Raw genomic sequence first — 18,579 nt, 5'->3', positions numbered from 1 at the left:
TTCAAGGAAAATGTAGAATTGATGATTGTTAACTAAGGGGAATGTTACATGGAGGCATATAAAGATTCCATTTTAATCTGGGCGGACAGTCGGACTGGGTCGGAGAACCAGGATGGTGGAGGGATGGAGAGAGAGGGATGCTTGAAGTTAGAGAAGTCGATATTCATACCGTTGGGCTGTAGGCTGCAATCAGAAGAAGGATCATTAAGTGATAAGATCAGAATTAGGCCATCAGGGCGGCACGGTGGCGCAGCGGTAGAGTTGCTGCTTTACAGCGAATGCAGCGCCGGAGACTCAGGTTCGATCGTGACTACGGGCGCCGTCTGTACGGAGTTTGTACGTTCTCCCCGTGACCTGCGTGGGTTTTCTCCGAGATCTTCGGTTTCCTCCCACACTCCAAAGACGTACGGGTATGTAGGTTAATTAACTGGGTAAATGTAAAAATTGTCCCTAGTGTGTGTAGGATAGTGTTAATGTGCGGGGATCGCTGGGCGGCGCGGACTCGGTGGGCCGAAGGGCCTGTTTCCGCGCTGTATCTCTAAATCTAAAAAAATCTAAAATCTAAAAATCATTCGGCCCATCAGGTCTACTCTGCCGTTCGATCATGGCTGGTCTATCTCTCCCTCCTCACCCCATTCTCCTGCCTTCTCCCCATTACCCCTGACACCCTCATCGGCAGTTCCTTCCTGCACCTTCAGGGAGGATTGATGAATGCTTGTGACATGGACTGCCTGAGAGAAGCTGTTGCTACTGTCTGCAGTTATGAATGAATGATTGAATGAATGAATGAATGAATGAATGAATGAATGAATGAATGAATGAATGAATTATTTTATTGGCCAATAGACAATAGACAATAGGTGCAGGAGTAGGCCATTCAGCCCTTCGAGCCAGCACCGCCATTCAATGCGATCATGGCTGATCACTCTCAATCAGTACCCCGTTCCTGCCTTCTCCCCATACCCCCTGACTCCGCTATCCTTAAGAGCTCTATCCAGCTCTCTCTTGAATGCATCCAACGAACTGGCCTCCACTGCCTTCTGAGGCAGAGAATTCCACACCTTCACCACTCCCTGACTGAAAAAGTTCTTCCTCATCTCCGTTCTAAATGGCCTACCCCTTATTCTTAAACTGTGGCCCCTTGTTCTGGACTCCCCCAACATTGGGAACATGTTTCCTGCCTCTAACGTGTCCAATCCCCAAGTATGTGCACATACAAGGAATGTGCCTTGGTGCTCCCCTCACAAGTAACAACACAAACATACAGTTAACAATTAAGAATAAAGCGTAAACACATCAAAACAATAAGGACACACCATTACGGTCTAAACATGTGGGTGAAAATAAACCAGAGCAAAAAAGAGACTACAGACTCTGGTTGTTGAGTAGAACTATCACCCGTGGAGAAAAAGCTGTTTTTATGTCCGGCTGTGGCTGCTTTGACAGTCCGGAGTCGCCTTCCAGAGGGAAGTGCTTCGAAGGGTTTGTGGTCAGGGTGGGAGGGGTCAGAGATGATCTTGCCCGCTCGCTTCCTGGCCCTTGCAGTGTACAGTTCGTCAATGGGGGGAAGGTTGCAGCCAACAACCTTCTCAGCTGTGCGAACGATCCGTTGCAGCCTCCGGATGTCGTGCTTGGTGGCTGAGCCAAACCAGACCATGATGGAGAAGGTGAGGACAGACTCAATGACAGCAGTGTAGAACTGGACCATCATTGCCTGTGGCAGATTGTGTTTCTTCAGTTGCCGCAGGAAGTACATCCTCTGTTGGGCCTCTTTGACTGTGGAGTCGATGGTGGCCCCCCATTTAAGGTCCCTGGAGATGATGGTTCCAAGGAACTTAAATGACTCCACAGATGTGACTGTGGTGTTGTTGATGGTGAGTGCGGGGAGGGGAGGGGGGTCTCTTCGAAAGAAGAACTATCCTGCATGTACACCCTTCACACAGAGGGTGGTGGGTGCGTGGAACGAGCTGCCAGAGGAGGTAGTTGTGGCTGGGACTGTCCCACCGTTTAAGAAGCAGTTAGACAGGCACATGGAATAGGACAGGTTTGGAGGGATGTGGGCCAAACGCAGGCAGGTGGGACTAGTGTAGCTGGGACATTGTGGGCCGGTATGGGCGAGTTGGGCCGAAGGGCCTGCTTCCACGCTGCATCCCTCTATGACTCTGTGGCTGTGTTGCTTGCCGCACTTTCTGTTCGCTCCAACTTAGCCCGAGGACATCCATTTTAAGGGAAGCGAAGGAAGATTCTCTTCTCTCAAGGGGGTGCGAGTCTTTGAAGTTCCGTACTTCACAGAACTAGAGAGGATCGAAAACCAAAATAGCCGGAGGAACTGAATCTGAAGAAGGGTTTTCGAAACGTTCCAAAACGTCGCGCATCCATGTTCTCCGGAGATTCTGGAGTAACTCAGCGGGACAGGCAGCGTCTCTGGAGTGAAGGAACGGGTGAGATTTTTGGGTCGAGACCCTTCTTCAGACTGGACCCGAAACGTCACCCATTCCTTCTCTCCAAAGATGCTGCCTGGCCGCGCTGAGTTACTCCAGCATTTTGTGCCTATGTTTTGGTGTAAACCAGCATCTGCATTTCCTTCCTACGCAGTCCTCCAGAGATTCTGCCTGACCCGTTGAATTAGACAATAGACAATAGACAATAGACAATAGACAATAGACAATAGACAATAGACAATAGGTGCAGGGGGAGGCCATTGGGCCCTTCGAGCCAGCACCGCCATTCAATGTGATCATGGCTTTTATTCACAAAATGATGGAGTAACTTAGCAGGTCAGGCAGCATCTTGGGAGAGAAGGAATGGGTTACATTTCGGGTCGAAACAGCGGGGAAGAAGCTGTTCTTGAATCTAGGTGGCAGACGCAAAATGCTGGGGTGATAGACAATAGACAATAGACAATAGGTGCAGGAGTAGGCCATTCGGCCCTTCGAGCCAGCACCGCCATTCAATGTGATCATGGCTGATCATTCTCAATCAGTACCCCGTTCCTGCCTTCTCCCCACACCCCCTGACTCCGCTATCCTTAAGAGCTCTATCTAGCCTCTCTCTTGAATGCATTCAGAGAATTGGCCTCCACTGCCTTCTGAGGCAGAGAATTCCATAGATTCACAACTCTCTGACTGAAAAAGTTTTTCCTCGTCTCAGTTCTAAATGGCCTACCCCTTATTCTTAAACTGTGGCCCCTTGTTCTGGACTCCCCCAACACTGGGAACATGTTTCCTGCCTCTAACGTGTCCAACCCCTTAATAATCTTATACGTTTCGACAAGATCTCCTCTCATCCTTCTAAATTCCAGTGTATACAAGCCTAGTCGCTCCAGTCTTTCAACATATGACAGTCCCGCCATTCCGGGAATTAACCCAGTAAACCTACGCTGCACGCCCTCAATAGCAAGAATATCCTTCCTCAAATTTGGAGACCAAAACTGCACACAGTACTCCAGGTGCGGTCTCACTAGGGCCCTGTACAACTGCAGAGTTACTCTGGGACTTTGTGTCTACTTCTGTCAACCTGCATCTGCAGTTCCTTCCTACACATTTCGAAATCTCCTCAAGGTACACCTACTTTGAAGGAGTTCTCCTCCACCCTCCGACAAAGAAGGGTCTCGACCCGAAACGTCCAACCCATTCCTTCTCTCCAGAGATGCTGCCTGGCCCCGCTGAGTTACTCCAGCATTTCGCGTCTACCTTTGGAGGAACTCATGCGGCCAGGCAGCATCTGTGAAAAGAAATGGTCTCAGGTTGAAGAAGACACCTGGAAGACTCCCAAAGCGTATCCATACATGAATACTTTCATGCACACCTGAGCACAGGACATACGGTCCACAATAGTGGACTGCTACAGAGCAAGTGCTGTTTAAAAAGAAATGCGCGAGGACAACAATAAGGTTGATTGGAAGATCTGGGATTGATCCCGTGCAGATGAGAATTAGTTTCAGAGTTTGATAACAGCGGGGAAGAAGCTGTTCTTGAATCTAGGTGGCAGACGCAAAATGCTGGAATAATAGACAATAGACAATAGACAATAGGTGCAGGAGTAGGCCATTCGGCCCTTCGAGCCAGCACCGCCATTCAATGTGATCATGGCTGATCATTCTCAATCACTACCCCGTTCCTGCCTTCTCCCCATACCCCCTGACTCCGCTATCCTTAAGAGCTCTATCCTCGCTCTCTCTTGAAAGCATCCAGAGAATTGGCCTCCACTGCCTTCTGAGGCAGAGAATTCCACAGATTCACAACTCTCTGACTGAAAAAGTTTTTCCTCATCTCCGTTCTAAATGGCCTACCCCTTATTCTTAAACTGTGGCCCCTTGTTCTGGACTCCCCCAACATTTGGAACATGTTTCCTGCCTCTAAAGTGTGCAACCCCTTAATAATCTTATGCGTTTCGGTAAGATCCCCTATCAGCGGGTCAGGCGGCATCTCGGGAGAGACGGAATGGGTGACGTTTCGGATCGAGACCCATCTTCAGACTGTGTAGGAAAATAACTGCAGATGCTGGTTCAAATTGAAGGTAGACACAAAATGCTGGAGTAACTCAGCGGGTCAGGCAGCATCTCGGGAGAGACGGAATGGGTGACGTTTCGGGTCGAGACCCTTCTTCAGACCGATGTCAGGGGAGGGGGCGGGACAAAGATAGGACGTAGTCGGAGACAGGAAGCCCTGTGGGAGAACTGGGAAGGGGGAGGGGATGGAGAGGGAAAGCAGGGACTATCTGAAGTTATCTTGAATCTGGTGGTGTGTGCAGCGAGCTTTTGTCTCTATATACTGTGCGCAAGGACACGAGGAACTGCTGGAACCTTGAGCAACTCAGCAGGTCAGGCAGCATCAGTGGAGGCAAATGGACAGGTGACGCTTCGGGGTCAGGACCCCTCTTCAGTTTCCTTCGTCCTGTTTATGTGTCTTCTGCCTAACTGGAGAGGGGAAAAGCACGAATGGGTGGTAAATGGTTCTTGATAATGGAGACACAAGGAACTGCAGATGTTGGTTAACAGACTCAGGTGCAGTTTTATCCCAGCTGTTATTGTCGTGGTTACCGGTGTTCAAAATGAAGCAGATGACACGGAGAATTCTTCAAGAAGTTAAAAGCCTTCATTTGCAAACAACGGCTGGAACAATCAGGATGTCAACCATCTGACTGCCCCCTTAGTGCACCGGGCAGCCTATTTTTATAGGGTTATTCTAAACCTTATCTCCTTTGCATTATCTCATACCCATACTCCCTTTCTCCCACACTCCCTTTCTTCAGTCCTTCATTGCTTTGCAGTACCTGTTTGTCCCGCCAACATTCATATCATATCATATCATTATACATACAGCCGGAAACAGGCCTTTTCGGCCCTCCAAGTCCGTGCCGCCCAGTAATCCCCGTACATTAACACTATCCTACACCCACTAGGGACAATTTTTACATTTACCCAGCCAATTAACCTACATACCTGTACGTCTTTGGAGTGTGGGAGGAAACCGAAGATCTCGGAGAAAACCCACGCAGGTCACGGGGAGAACGTACAAACTCCTTACAGTGCAGCACCCGTAGTCAGGATCGAACCTGCGTCTCCGGCGCTGCATTCGCTGTAAAGCAGCAACTCTACCGCTGCGCTACCGTGCCGCCCGTTAAATCCCATTTAGTAATATATCCTTATCTCAATGCTCACATCCCTTCATATTTCGCCTCCCTTATTTCCCTGCTAGTTCATCCCTCACATCCATCCATCCATCCCCCCAAGGCCTATGTTTTTCCTTATCTCTACTCTTGCCACCATTAAATCCTACTCATTGATGAATGTCCGCATCCCTTCGGATTCTGCTACCCTTATCATCAAGGCTAAAGCAAAGGAGTGTTATGTTACAGAGATGTGTCAAGGGTACGGAATGTTTAGAGCGCCTTAATTAGTCACAAAGAGGCGCCTAATGCCTAAGCAGTTACAAACCTTAAACAACAATGTATAAAATAATGCCGTAACAATGTCTAATGTATAAAATACTAGCAAATAATATCATGCATAAAATAATATTCTCCCATATTATCAGGCAACTAAACCATCCTATCACCAATTAGAGAGCTACTACCTACCACATGAGCTCCTACCTACTACCAGCCTCATAAGAGACCCTCGGACTAATCTTTGATCAAACTTTACTGGACATTATCTTGCACTAAAACGTTATGCATGTTAGACAATAGACAATAGACAATAGGTGCAGGAGTAGGCCATTTGGCCCTTCGAGCCAGCACCGCCATTCAATGTGATCATGGCTGATCATTCTCAATCAGTATTTATTCACAAAATGCTGGTGTAACTCAGCAGGTCAGGCAGCATCTCGGGAGAGAAGGAATGGGTGACGTTTCGGGTCGAGAGCCTTCTTCAGACTGAAGAAGGGCCTCGACCCGAAACGTCACCCATTCCTTCTCTCCCGAGATGCTGCCTGACGTGCTGAGTTACTCCAGCATTTTGAGAATAAATACCGTCGATTTGTACCAGCATCTGCAGTTATTTTCTTATATTCTCAATCAGTACCCAGTTCCTGCCTTCTCCCCGTACCCCCTGACTCCGCTATCCTTAAGAGCTCTATCTAGCTCTCTCTTGAATGCATTCAGAGAACTGGCCTCCACCGCCTTCTGAGGCAGAGAATTCCACAGATTTCCCTTTACCCTGTATCTGTACACTGTGGACGGCTCGATTGTAATCGTGTGTTGTCTTTCCACTGACTGGTTAGCGCGCAACAAAAGCTTTTCACTGTACCTCGGTACACGTGACAATGAACTGAACAAACTCAACTCAACAAGATAGGACACAGATGGTTGGAGTAACTCAGCGGGTGTGGAGAACATGGATATGTGACATCTCTGGTGACCATGGATTCCCGAATGCCACCTAAATGGGATTAGTAGATTCTTGCTATGGAGGGCGTGCAGCGTACGTCAACTAGGTTAATTCCCGGAATGGCAGGACTGTCGTATGTTGAAAGGCTGGAGCGATTGGGCTTGTATACACTGGAATTTAGAAGGATGAGGGGGGATCTTATTGAAACATATAAGATAATTAGGGGATTGGACACATTAGAGGCAGGAAACATGTTCCCAATGTTGGGGGAGTCCAGAACAAGGGGCCACAGTTTAAGAATAAGGGGTAGGCCATTTAGAACGGAGATGAGGAAGAACTTTTTCAGTCAGAGAGTTGTGAATCTGTGGAATTCTCTGCCTCAGAAGGCAGTGGAGGCCAGTTCGTTGGATGCTTTCATGAGAGAGCTGGATAGAGCTCTTAAGGATAGCGGAGTCAGGGGGTATGGGGAGAAGGCAGGAACGGGGTACTGATTGAGAATGATCAGCCATGATCGCATTGAATGGTGGTGCTGGCTCGAAGGGCTGAATGGCCTCCTCCTGCACCTATTGTCTATTGTCTATTGTCTATAGTACAGATATGTGTGCAAGGAGAGTTTTTCAGACTGCTTGTGATGAAAGGGCAGTGGGGGCAGGACAAAGCCTGGCAAATGATACATGGATATGATAATGTTGGCTGCATTTACCCCGTGATAAGGTGGTTTAGGACTTTAGGACTTTAGAGATATAGAGCAGAATCATGCCCTTCAGTCCACCGAGACCAGGCCGACCAGCGACCACCCACCTTCACAAGCACTATCCTACACACTAGGAAGAATTTACTATTTTACCGAAGCCAATTAGCCTACAAACCTGTACGTCTTTGTCATGTCAAGTCAAGTCAATTTTAGACAATAGACAATAGACAATAGACAATAGACAATAGACAATAGGTGCAGGAGGAGGCCATTTGGCCCTTCGAACCAGCACCGCCATTCAATGTGATCATGGCTGATCATCCACAATCAGTACCCCGTTCCTGCCTTCTCCCCATACCCCCTGACTCCGCTATCCTTAAGAGCTCTATCTAGCTCTCTCTTGAATGCATTCAGTGAATTGGCCTCCACTGCCTTCTGAGGCAGAGAATTCCACAGATTAACAACTCTCTGACTGAAAAAGTTTTTCCTCCTCTCAGTTCTAAATGGCCTACCCCTTATTCTTAAACTGTGGCCCCTTGTTCTGGACTTATTTGTATAGCACATTTTAAAAACAACCCACGTTGACCAAAGTGCTGTACATCAGTTCAGGTACTAAGAACGAACATACAATGGCACACAAACATAACAGCACATACATAAACAGTTCACAGCGCCCCCTCAGAGGGCCTCAAACGCTAGGGAGTAGAAATAGGTTTTGAGCCTGGACTTAAAGGTGTCGATGGAGGGGGCAGTTCTGATGGGGAGAGGGATGCTGTTCTACAGTCTAGGAGTTGCAACCGCAAAAGCGCGGTCACCCCTGAGCTTAAGCCTAGACCGCGGGATAGTCAGTAGCCCCAAGTCGGCCGACCTGAGGGTCCTGGAGATAGAGTGGTGGGTTTCTTTGGAGTGTGGGAGGAAACTGGAGCACCCGGAGAAAATCCCACGCGGGTCACGGAGGGAAAACCTACAAACTCCGTTCAGACAGCGCCCCGTAGCCAGGATCGAACCGGGGTCTCTGGCGCTGTGAGGTTAACGACTCTACCGCTGCGTCCTTGATAATATGGAATGTGCAAGCTGATTGCGTGTAGACATCTCAAGAGCAGCAGATGATAAGTGAATCCTACTGGCATCCACTTTTGTTTTCAAGCGAGCCTTTTACAGGCTTGGAGTGGAGTTCAATGTGAAGAAACAGATGCTCCTTCACAAAAAGGTTGACTTACAGCTGGACAGGAAGGTTGAATTTCTGAAATAAATTGTCTTGGCGGTGATTGTCTTGCAAAGTTACTTTTGGAGACATGGATAGCCACAAAGTCATCTATATACTAAAACCCTTGTTCGTTTGTTCCTGAACTTCAAAACGGGACACAATCGCGCGACAATTTTAGGCCCACCTTACTCACTGTTGTCCCTTTGGTGCTGACGGAAGACGTTTCATTGAAATCGGTGTTATATTTTTAAAGTTATTCACATTTTAAAGTTTAAATCTATCTCCTAGGGAGGGAGGGAGGGGGGAGGGAAGGAGGGGGGGAGGTTGAGGGGGATGGAGTGAGGGGGGGTGGTGGGAGGGGGAGGGGAAGGGGGAGGGAGGGAGGGGGAGGGGAGGGGGAGGGGAGGAGTGAGGGGAGAGGGAGGAGGGAGGGAGGAAGGGAGGAGGGAAGGGGAGGGAGGGGGAGGATGGAGGGAGGGGGAGGAGGTAGGGAGTCGTGGTACACCAGTCTTTGAAAGTAAGCATGCAGGTGCAGCAGGCAGTGAAGAAAGCGAATGGTATGTTGGCATTCATAGCGAGGGGATTTGAGTATAGGAGCAGGGAGGTTCTGCTGCAGTTGTACAGGGCATTGGTGAGACCACACCTGGAGTATTGCGTACAGTTTTGGTCTCCTAATCTGAGGAAAGACATTCTTGCCATAGAGGGAGTACAGAGAAACCTCTCCTGCACTAATGCAGGAGAGGTTTGGGCCCAACGGGTCTACTTGGTCCAGTACAACAACAAAACCTTCAGGAGGCCTTCAGCCCATGCTGACCATCAGTAGTGTTACAGCCACAAAGAAAGCGCAGGTTTTTTTGTAAAGTGCAAAGACCGCTATAAGGTAGACTGGAGGATTTGTTAAATCATCCTGAGCATGTAAAAGGTTGTTTAAGAATCCGTTAACAGAAGGGAAGGAAGGGTTCTTGAATCTGGTTGCATGTTTAGAGATACAGCACGGAAACAGGCCCTTTCGGCCCACCGGGTCCGCGCCGACCAGCGATCCCTGCATATTAACACCATCCTATACCCACTAGGGACAGTTTTTACATTTACCAAGCCAATTAACCTACAAACCTGCACGTCTTTGGAGTGCGGGAGGAAACCGAAGATCTCGGAGAAACCCCACGCAGGTCACGGGGAGAACGTACAAACTCCGTACAGACATCGCCCGTAGTCGGGATCGAACCTGAGTCTCCGGCGCTGCATTCGCTGTAAGGCAGCAACTCTACCGCTGTGCCACCGTGCCGCCTCCTTAAGATGTGCATCAAGCTTTTGTATCTCCTCAGCAACTCAGTAGGCAGTGTGTGTGGGATAGTGCTAGTGTGCGGGGATCGTGGGCCGGCACGGACCCGCTGGGCCGAAGGGCCTGCTTTCCGCTCTGTAACTCTAAACTAAACTAAACCAAACTAAACACTATCGCGCCTCAGAAGGAACCTATTCTGGTTACAATGATTAAACCGGTTAAAATGCTTAAATGGTTAAACCGAGATGGACACGGAAAAAAAAAACGCTGGAGCAACTCAGCGGGACAGACAGCGCCTCTGGAGAAAAGGAATAGGTGACGTCTCGGGTCAAGACCCTTCTTCAGACTGGGAATCAGGGGAGAGGGGAACAAGAGATATAGAAGAAGCTAGATTGAGCTCTTAAGGATAGCGGAGTCAGGGGGTACGGGGAGAAGGCAGGAACGGGGTACTGATTGAAAATGATCAGCCATGATCACATTGAATGGTGATCAGTGTGAAGAAGGGTCTCGACCCGAAACGTCACCCATTCCTTCTCTCCTGAGATGCTGCCTGACCTGCTGAGTTACTCCAGCATTTTGTGAATAAATACCTTCGGTTTGTACCAGCATCTGCAGTTATTTTCTTATACATTAAATGGCGGTGCTGGCTCGTAGGGCCGAATGGCCTACTACTGCACCTATTGTCTATTGTCTATAATCCTGCTTTAAGACCACTCGAGCTGCAGTAGGATATTATCAAGCCAGCTATGAAATGAGCGATTTTAAATGAGTTTACGGCCAAAATATGTATTCCCAAATCAAAATAGTGCAGCAACCATCTTTCGAAAAGAGCTGTGCTAAAAATAGCTAAGGGACAGATTTTAAAGCCCCCAAGGTCTACAACGTCATTTGCCGGGTTTGTTGGAGCTGCCAATGGAAACAGCGAAGGAACGGAGCAAGGAAAGAAATCGGGGGGCGAATGCATTAAATATTTTAGCCTTTTCTTAAAATAGTCTTTAAAATTGAGCCTCGCAAAAAAATTCCGAGCAAGCTATTAGTTGGTGCGATGTATTCTCAGTTCTGACAACAACTTAGCATTATTTCACACCGAGGCTTTGGGCTGAATGCAAGAGGCCCTATGAATTATTCCGGGCACTTATGATCTGAATTATTCTCACATAAACAGGATTAAACCTGACGCCCAGACTGATTCACGAAGCTAAAGGAACGGCGATTGGAAAAAATCATGCTCTCAGTTCGGCCAGCCGAGTCGGAGGTTGAGGGGGGGAGATTTTTGAATTTACCCTGGCGATGTTTTGAACGAAAAGAAAAAAAAGAAAAATCACTTAGCAGGAGAAATGAAGCATTTAGAGACAAGAGAAACAAAAGACAAGGGGAAGAGAGCTTTCCTTGTGCATGTAAAATTCATAGCCCAGTAGTAGTTTAGGTGGAGATACAGCGCGATAACAGGCCCTTCGGCCTGCCGGGTCCGCGCCGACCAGCGATCCCCATACATCAACACTATCCTACACCCACTCACTAGGGACAATTCACAATTTTCCCGAAGCCAATTGACCTACAAACATGTACGTCTTTGGAGTGTGGGAGGAAACCGGAGCCCCTGGAGAAAACCCACGCAGGTTAATAGACAATAGACAATAGACAATAGGAGAAGGAGGAGGCCATTCGGCCCTTCGAGCCAGCACCGCCATTCAATGTGATCATGGCTGATCATTCTCAACCAGTACCCCGTTCCTGCCTTCCCCCCATACCCCCTGACTCCGCTATCCTTAAGAGCTCTATCTAGCTCTCTCTTGAATGCATTCAGAGAATTGGCCCCCACTGCCTTCTGAGGCAGAGAATTCCACAGATTCACAACTCTCTGACAGAAAAAGCTTTTCCTCATCTCAGTTCTAAATGGCCTGCCCCTTATTCTTAAACTGTGGCCCCTTGTTCTGGACTCCCCCAACATTGGAAACATGTTTCCTGCCCCTAACGTGTCCAACCCCTTAATAATCTTATACGTTTCGATAAGATCCCCTCTCATCCTTCTAAATTCCAGTGTATACAAGCCTATTCGCTCCAGTCTGTCAACATATGACAGTCCCACCATTCTGGAAATTAACCTAGTAAACCTACGTTGCACGCCCTCAATAGCAAGAATATCCTTCCTCAAATTTGGAGATCAAAACTGCACACAGTACTCCAGGTGCGGTCTCACTAGGGCCCTGTACAACTGCAGAAGGACCTCTTTGCTCCTGTACTCAACTCCTCTTGTTATGAAGGCCAACGTTCTATTGGCTTTCTTCACTGCCTGCTGTACCTGCATGCTTCTTTTCAGTGACTGATGCACTAGGACACCCAGATCGTCCCCTGTTCCTAACTTGACACCATTCAGATAATACTCTGCCTTCCTATTCTTACCACCAAAGTGGATAACCTCACACTTATCCACATTAAACTGCATCTGCCATGCATCCGCCCACTCACACAACCTGTCCAAGTCACCCTGCAACCTCATAGCATCTTCCTCACAGTTCACACTACCACCCAGCTTTGTATCATCTGCAAATTTGCTAATGGTACTTTTAATGGTACTTCTTGACGTTCTGTGACAATGAATTCCACATATTCACCACCTAAGCAAATCTTAATCGCCTGGGTTTGGCCCATATCCCTCTAAACCCTTCCTATCCATGTACCTGTCCAAGCCTTTTAAATCCTATTACACGACCTACCTCAACTACCTCCTCTGGCAGCTCGATCCACACACCCACCACCCTCTGCCGCGGTGGCGCAGCGGTAGAGTCGCTGCCTTACAGCGTTTGCAACACCAAAGACCCGGGTTCGATCCCGACCACGGCTGCTGTCTGTACGGAGTTTGTACGTTCTCCCCCGTGACCTGCGAGATCTTCGGTTTTCTCCCACTCTCCAAAGACGTACAGGTTTGTAGGTTAAATAAATAACTCCAGATGCTGGTAGGAGAACTTCTTCAAAGTAGACATACCTTGAGGAGAAATCGCAGTGGAGCAACGTTTGTAGGTTAATTGGCCTGGTGTGTGTGCAAATTGTCCCTAGCGTGTGTAGGATAGTGTTAATGTGCGGGGATCGCTGGTCGGTGCAGACTCAGTGGGCCAAAGGGCCTGTTTCCGCGCGGTATCTCTAAACTAATCTAAACTAAACTCTAAACTAAACTAAACTCTGAGTGGAAAAATTACCCTTATTCACCTGTTAAATCTTTCCCTTCTCATTTAAACCTGTAACTTTTGCTTCTGGATTCGCCTGACCTGGGTAATAGCTTCGTATAGGAAAATAACTGTAGATGCTGGTACAAATCGAAGGTATTTATTCACAAAATGCTGGAGTAACTCAGCAGGTCAGGCAGCATCTCAGGAGAGAAGGAATGGGCGACCCGAAACGTCACCCATTCCTTCTCTCCTGAGATGCTGCCTGACCTGCTGAGTTACTCCAGCATTTTGTGGGTAATAGCTTCCGTGCTTTCCCCCTATCTACTCCCCTCATGATTTCACACTCACCTCTCTGTAAGATCATCCTTAGCTTCCTGTGCTTCAAGCAATAAAGGGTTCCTGGGTTGTCCAATCTCCCGCGAGGCCTGACGACATTCTCGTAAACCCTCTCTGACAAATCATTATTAATTAACGAGCAACTCAGTTGAATGTAAACAAGCTGCTGCCCATCCATTAGATCAGCCAGCACTTCCTTGTGCGTTACTTGTCGAACGGAATCAAGGGATGTCGGGAGGAAGCAGGAACGGGGTGCCGATTCTAGGTGATCAGCCCATGATCAATATTGAATGGCCTCGAAGGGCCGAATGGCCTACTCCTGCACCTATTCTCTGTGTTTCAATGCTTCTATGTTTCGATGTACATATGTCTGGTCCTTCCAATAGAGGAAAGGTGTAGACAATAGACAATTGACAATAGATAATAGACAATAGACAATAGACAATAGACAATAGACAATAGGTGCAGGAGTAGGCCATTCGGCCCTTCGAGCCAGCACCACCATTCAATATGATCATGGCTGATCATTCTCAATCAGTACCCCGTTCCTGCCCTCTCCCCATACCCCCTGACTCCGCTATCTTTAAGAGCTCTATCTAGCTCTCTCTTGAATGCATTCAGAGAATTGGCCCCCACTGCCTTCTGAGGCAGAGAATTCCACAGATTTACAACTCTCTGACTGAAAAAGTTTTTCCTCACCTCCGTTCTAAATGGCCTACCCCTTATTCTTAAACTGTGCCCCCTGGTTCTGGACTCCCCCAACTTTGGGAACATGTTTCCTGCCTCTAACGTGTCCAACCACTTAATAATCTTATACGTTTCGATAAGAGCTCCTCTCATCCTTCTAAATTCCAGTGTATACAAGCCTAGTTGCTCCAGTCTTTCAACATACGACGGTCCCGCCATTCCGGGAATTAACCTACGCTGCACGCCCTCAATAGCAAGAGCCAATATCCGCTTTCAAAGTATCCAATGACTTGGCCTCCACAGCCGTCTGTGGCAATGAGTTCCACAGACTCACCGCCCTCTGGCTAAAGACATTCCTCTTCAGGGGGCGTCACGGTGGCGCAGCGGTAGAGTTGCTGCCTTACAGTGCTTACAGCGCCAGAGACCCGATTTCGATCCCGACTACGGGTGCTTGTCTGTACGGAGTCTGTACGTTCTCCCCGTGACCTGCGTTGAGCTTTTCTCCGAGATCTTCGGTTTTCCTCTCGTACTCCAAAGACGTACAGGTTTGTCGGTTAATTGGCTCGGTATAAACTTAAATTGTCCCTAGTGTGTGTAGGATAGTGTTAAGAAAATAACTGCAGATGCTGGTACAAATCGAAGAAGGGTCTCGACTCGAAACGTCACCCATTCCTTCTCTCCTGAGATGCTGCCTGACCTGCTGAGTTAGGATAGTGTTAATGTGCGGGGGTAGCATGTCAGTGCGGACTCGGTGGGCCGAAGGGCCTATTTCCGAGCAGAACTAAACTCCTTTCTAAAAGTACGTCCTTTTTTATTCTGAAGCTGTGCTCTCTGGTCCTAGACTCTCCCACTGGTGGAAACATCCTCTCCACATCCACTCTATCCAGGCATTTCACAATTCGATACGTTTCAAAGGGGTCCCACTTCATCCTTCTAAACTCCAGCGAGTCCAGGCCCAGTGCCGTCAAACTCTCATCATACCGTACGCGTTAAATAGAAACATAAAAAAATAGGTGCAGGAGCAGGCCATTCGGCCCTTCGAGCCAGCACCGCCATTCAACATGATCATGGCTGATCATTCCAAATCAGTACCCCATTCCTGCTTTCTCCCCATATCCCATGATTCCGTTAGCCCTAAGAGCTATATCTAACACCCTTCCACTGCCTTTCAAGAGAGAGTTAGATAGAGCTCTTAATGATAGCGGAGTCAAGGGATACGGGGAGAAGGCAGGAACGGGGTACTGATTGTGGATGATCAGCCATGATCACCGTGAATGGCGGTGCTGGCTCGAAGGGCCGAACGGCCTACTCCTGCACCTATTGTCTATTGCCTTCTGTGGCAGAGAATTCCACAGGTTCACAACTCTCTTGGTGAAAAAACTTTTCCTCATCTTAGTCCCAAATGGCCTACCCCTTATTCTTAAACTGGGACCCTAGGTTCTCGACTCCCCCCCCCAACATTGGGAACATTTTTCCTGCATCTAGCCTGTCCAATCCTTTAAGAATCTTATATGTTTCTGTAAGATCTCCTCTCATCCTTCTAAATTCCAGTGAATACAGGCCCAGTCGACCCATTCTCCAATCATGCGTCAGTCCCGCCATCCCGGGAATTATCCAGGGAATGTTGGGTTAAAGTGGGGTGTGTGTACATGTGTGATTGAAGGTGAGTGCAGATTTTTTTTGTGGGCCAAACACTCTGGTTCCTGCGGTATTTCTGTTTTCTTCATAACATCACTGAAATGATAAACTTGAGCCAGGTGTAGAACAGCACAGGCTAAAATCGTTGGAAACAAGAACACCAAAAATAGCACAGAGCTTTGAGACATCAATCAGTGAACCCTGCTGGATTAGGTTTATCACCAAAGCAACAAAGGAAGATACAGATAGAGATACAGTGTGGAAACAGGCCCTTCGGCCCACCGGGTCCGCGCCGCCCAGCCATCCCCACACTCCAACACTCGAGGGACAATTTTATATACATATATATACATATATATCTGGTATATACATACCAGACCACTTAACCTGCACCTTAACGCTATCCTACACAAACTAGGGCCAATTCACGATTTTTCCCGAAGCTAATTAACCTACAAACCCGTACGTTTTTGGAGGGCGATCGTTGGACGGCACGGACTGGATAGGCCGAAGGGCCTCGTTCTCCAGCTGTATTTCTAAACTAAACTAAATGATCCCAAGTGTGTAGGATAGAACTACAGGATGAATGCAGCTTCGGTTAAAATTGTACGCTAGCCTGTGTTTTTTTTTTTTTTTAATCAAAAATATTTATTCAAATATTAAAATAATATATACAATACAATAAAATCAAAACAGAACCCACCACCACAATACTATACAAACAAATATACCAATTGAGACTATTATACAATTATATTACAATCCCCATCCAGGACACATCCAATCCCCTGGGATGGCAGGACTTTCATATGAAGAAAGACTGGATAGACTCGGCTTGTACTCGCTGGAATTTAGAAGATTGAGGGGGGATCTTATAGAAACTTACAAAATTCTTAAGGGGTTGGACAGGCTAGATGCAGGAAGATTGTTCCCGATGTTGGGGAAGTCCAGAACAAGGGGTCACAGTTTAAGGATAAGGGGGAAGTCTTTTAGGACCGAGATGAGAAGGGTTTTTTTCACACAGAGAGTGGTGAATCTGTGGAATTCTCTGCCACAGAAGGTAGTTGAGGCCAGTTCATTGGCTATATTTAAGAGGGAGTTAGATGTGGCCCTTGTGGCTAAAGGGATCAGGGGGTATGGAGAGAAGGCAGGTACGGGATACTGAGTTGGATGATCAGCCATGATCATATTGAATGGCGGTGCAGGCTCGAAGGGCCGAATGGCCTACTCCTGCACCTATTTTCTATGTTTCTATGTTTCTATGTGCCCAGCGGTCCCGGAAATCCCCCAGGGTGCCCGTGGACAGTGCATAGTCCCTCTCCAACACCACCCGGGACGCTGGCCTGTGTGGCAGTGCTAGTGTATGGGGTGATCGCGGGTCGGCACGGACTCAGTGGGCCGAAGGGCCTGTTTCCGCGCTGTATCTCCAAACTAAAAACTAAAGGTTTTCCCTTACTTGAGGAGCACCAGTGAAGCAGAAAGCTTGTAGCGATAATCTGACGATCGGCATTACTGGACTTGGCTTATTGATTTCAGATTAATGTAAATACTTGAACTTAAATTCCCCCTGGTTGCAAGTGTGGGATTTGAGCTCCTTTGGTATACGTCGATAGGATGCATCTCCCGGACACCAGCCCATTAATTTAACTGCCCGTTGCCCTGTATTTATTTATTTTTGTTCTAAAAGGCCTCGTAAAATCGCAACACCCCGCGCCAGTCATCAATCTATTGTCAACATTGTGGTTTGACCTTGTGGGAAGGCAGCCTGTTGTTGCTCTGATTTTTCACTTCCAAAGGCAACTTCATTAGAAGGGAGGGACATTATCTGGAGAAACCATCTCCTGAGTGTAATCCATCCACCAGGCCGCGGTAATGGGCAGAGAGGATGTCACCTCAGGACAACTGTGCATCGGCTGAAGTTCATCCCTCAGTCTCGCCGTGTCCTTTACAAGAATCTCATAACGCAAGCTATTATTCTCTGCTATCACTCCGCCAGGCTTCAGAATTACTTTTATTCTTATGGTGACCTGCTTAATAACAGGGCATTCGCCACGAGCTGTTTGTCATCACAGGGCACCTTTTTGATACCGAAGTGGAAAAGACGTTTAAAGAGAACTACAGTTTAAAGAGAATTGCAGTTGTAACATGGGCCCTGGTAAGACCACGTCTGGAGTGTGTGCGTACAGTTTTGGTCTCCTAATTTGAGGAAGGACATCCTTGTAATCAAGGCAGTGCAGCGTAGGGTCACGAGATTGATCCCTGGGATGGCGGGACTGTCATATGAAGAAAGATTGAAAAGACTAGGCTTGTATTCACTGGAGTTTAGAAGGATGAGAGGGGATCTTATGGAAACATATAACATTATAAAAGGACTGGACAAGCTAGATGCAGGAAAAATGTTCCCAATGTTGGGCGAGTCCAGAACCAGGGGCCACACAGTCTTAGAATAAAGTGGAGGCCATTTAAAACTGAGGTGAGAAGAAACTTTTTCACCCAGAGAGTTGTGAATTTGTGGAATTCTCTGCCACAGAGGGCAGCGGAGGCCAATTCACTGGATGGATTTAAAAGAGAGTTAGATTGAGCTCTAGGGGCTAGCGGAATCGAGGGATACGGGGAGAAGGCAGGCACGGGTTACTGATTGTGGATGATCAGCCATGATCACCATGAATGGCGGTGCTAGCTCGAAGGGCCGAATGGCCTCTTCCTGTACCTTTTTTTTTGTATGTTTCTATGTTT

Source organism: Rhinoraja longicauda, chromosome 7 (assembly GCF_053455715.1).
Source record: "Rhinoraja longicauda isolate Sanriku21f chromosome 7, sRhiLon1.1, whole genome shotgun sequence".
NCBI lineage: Eukaryota > Metazoa > Chordata > Chondrichthyes > Rajiformes > Arhynchobatidae > Rhinoraja > Rhinoraja longicauda.
Note: the sequence above shows the minus strand (reverse complement) of the source record.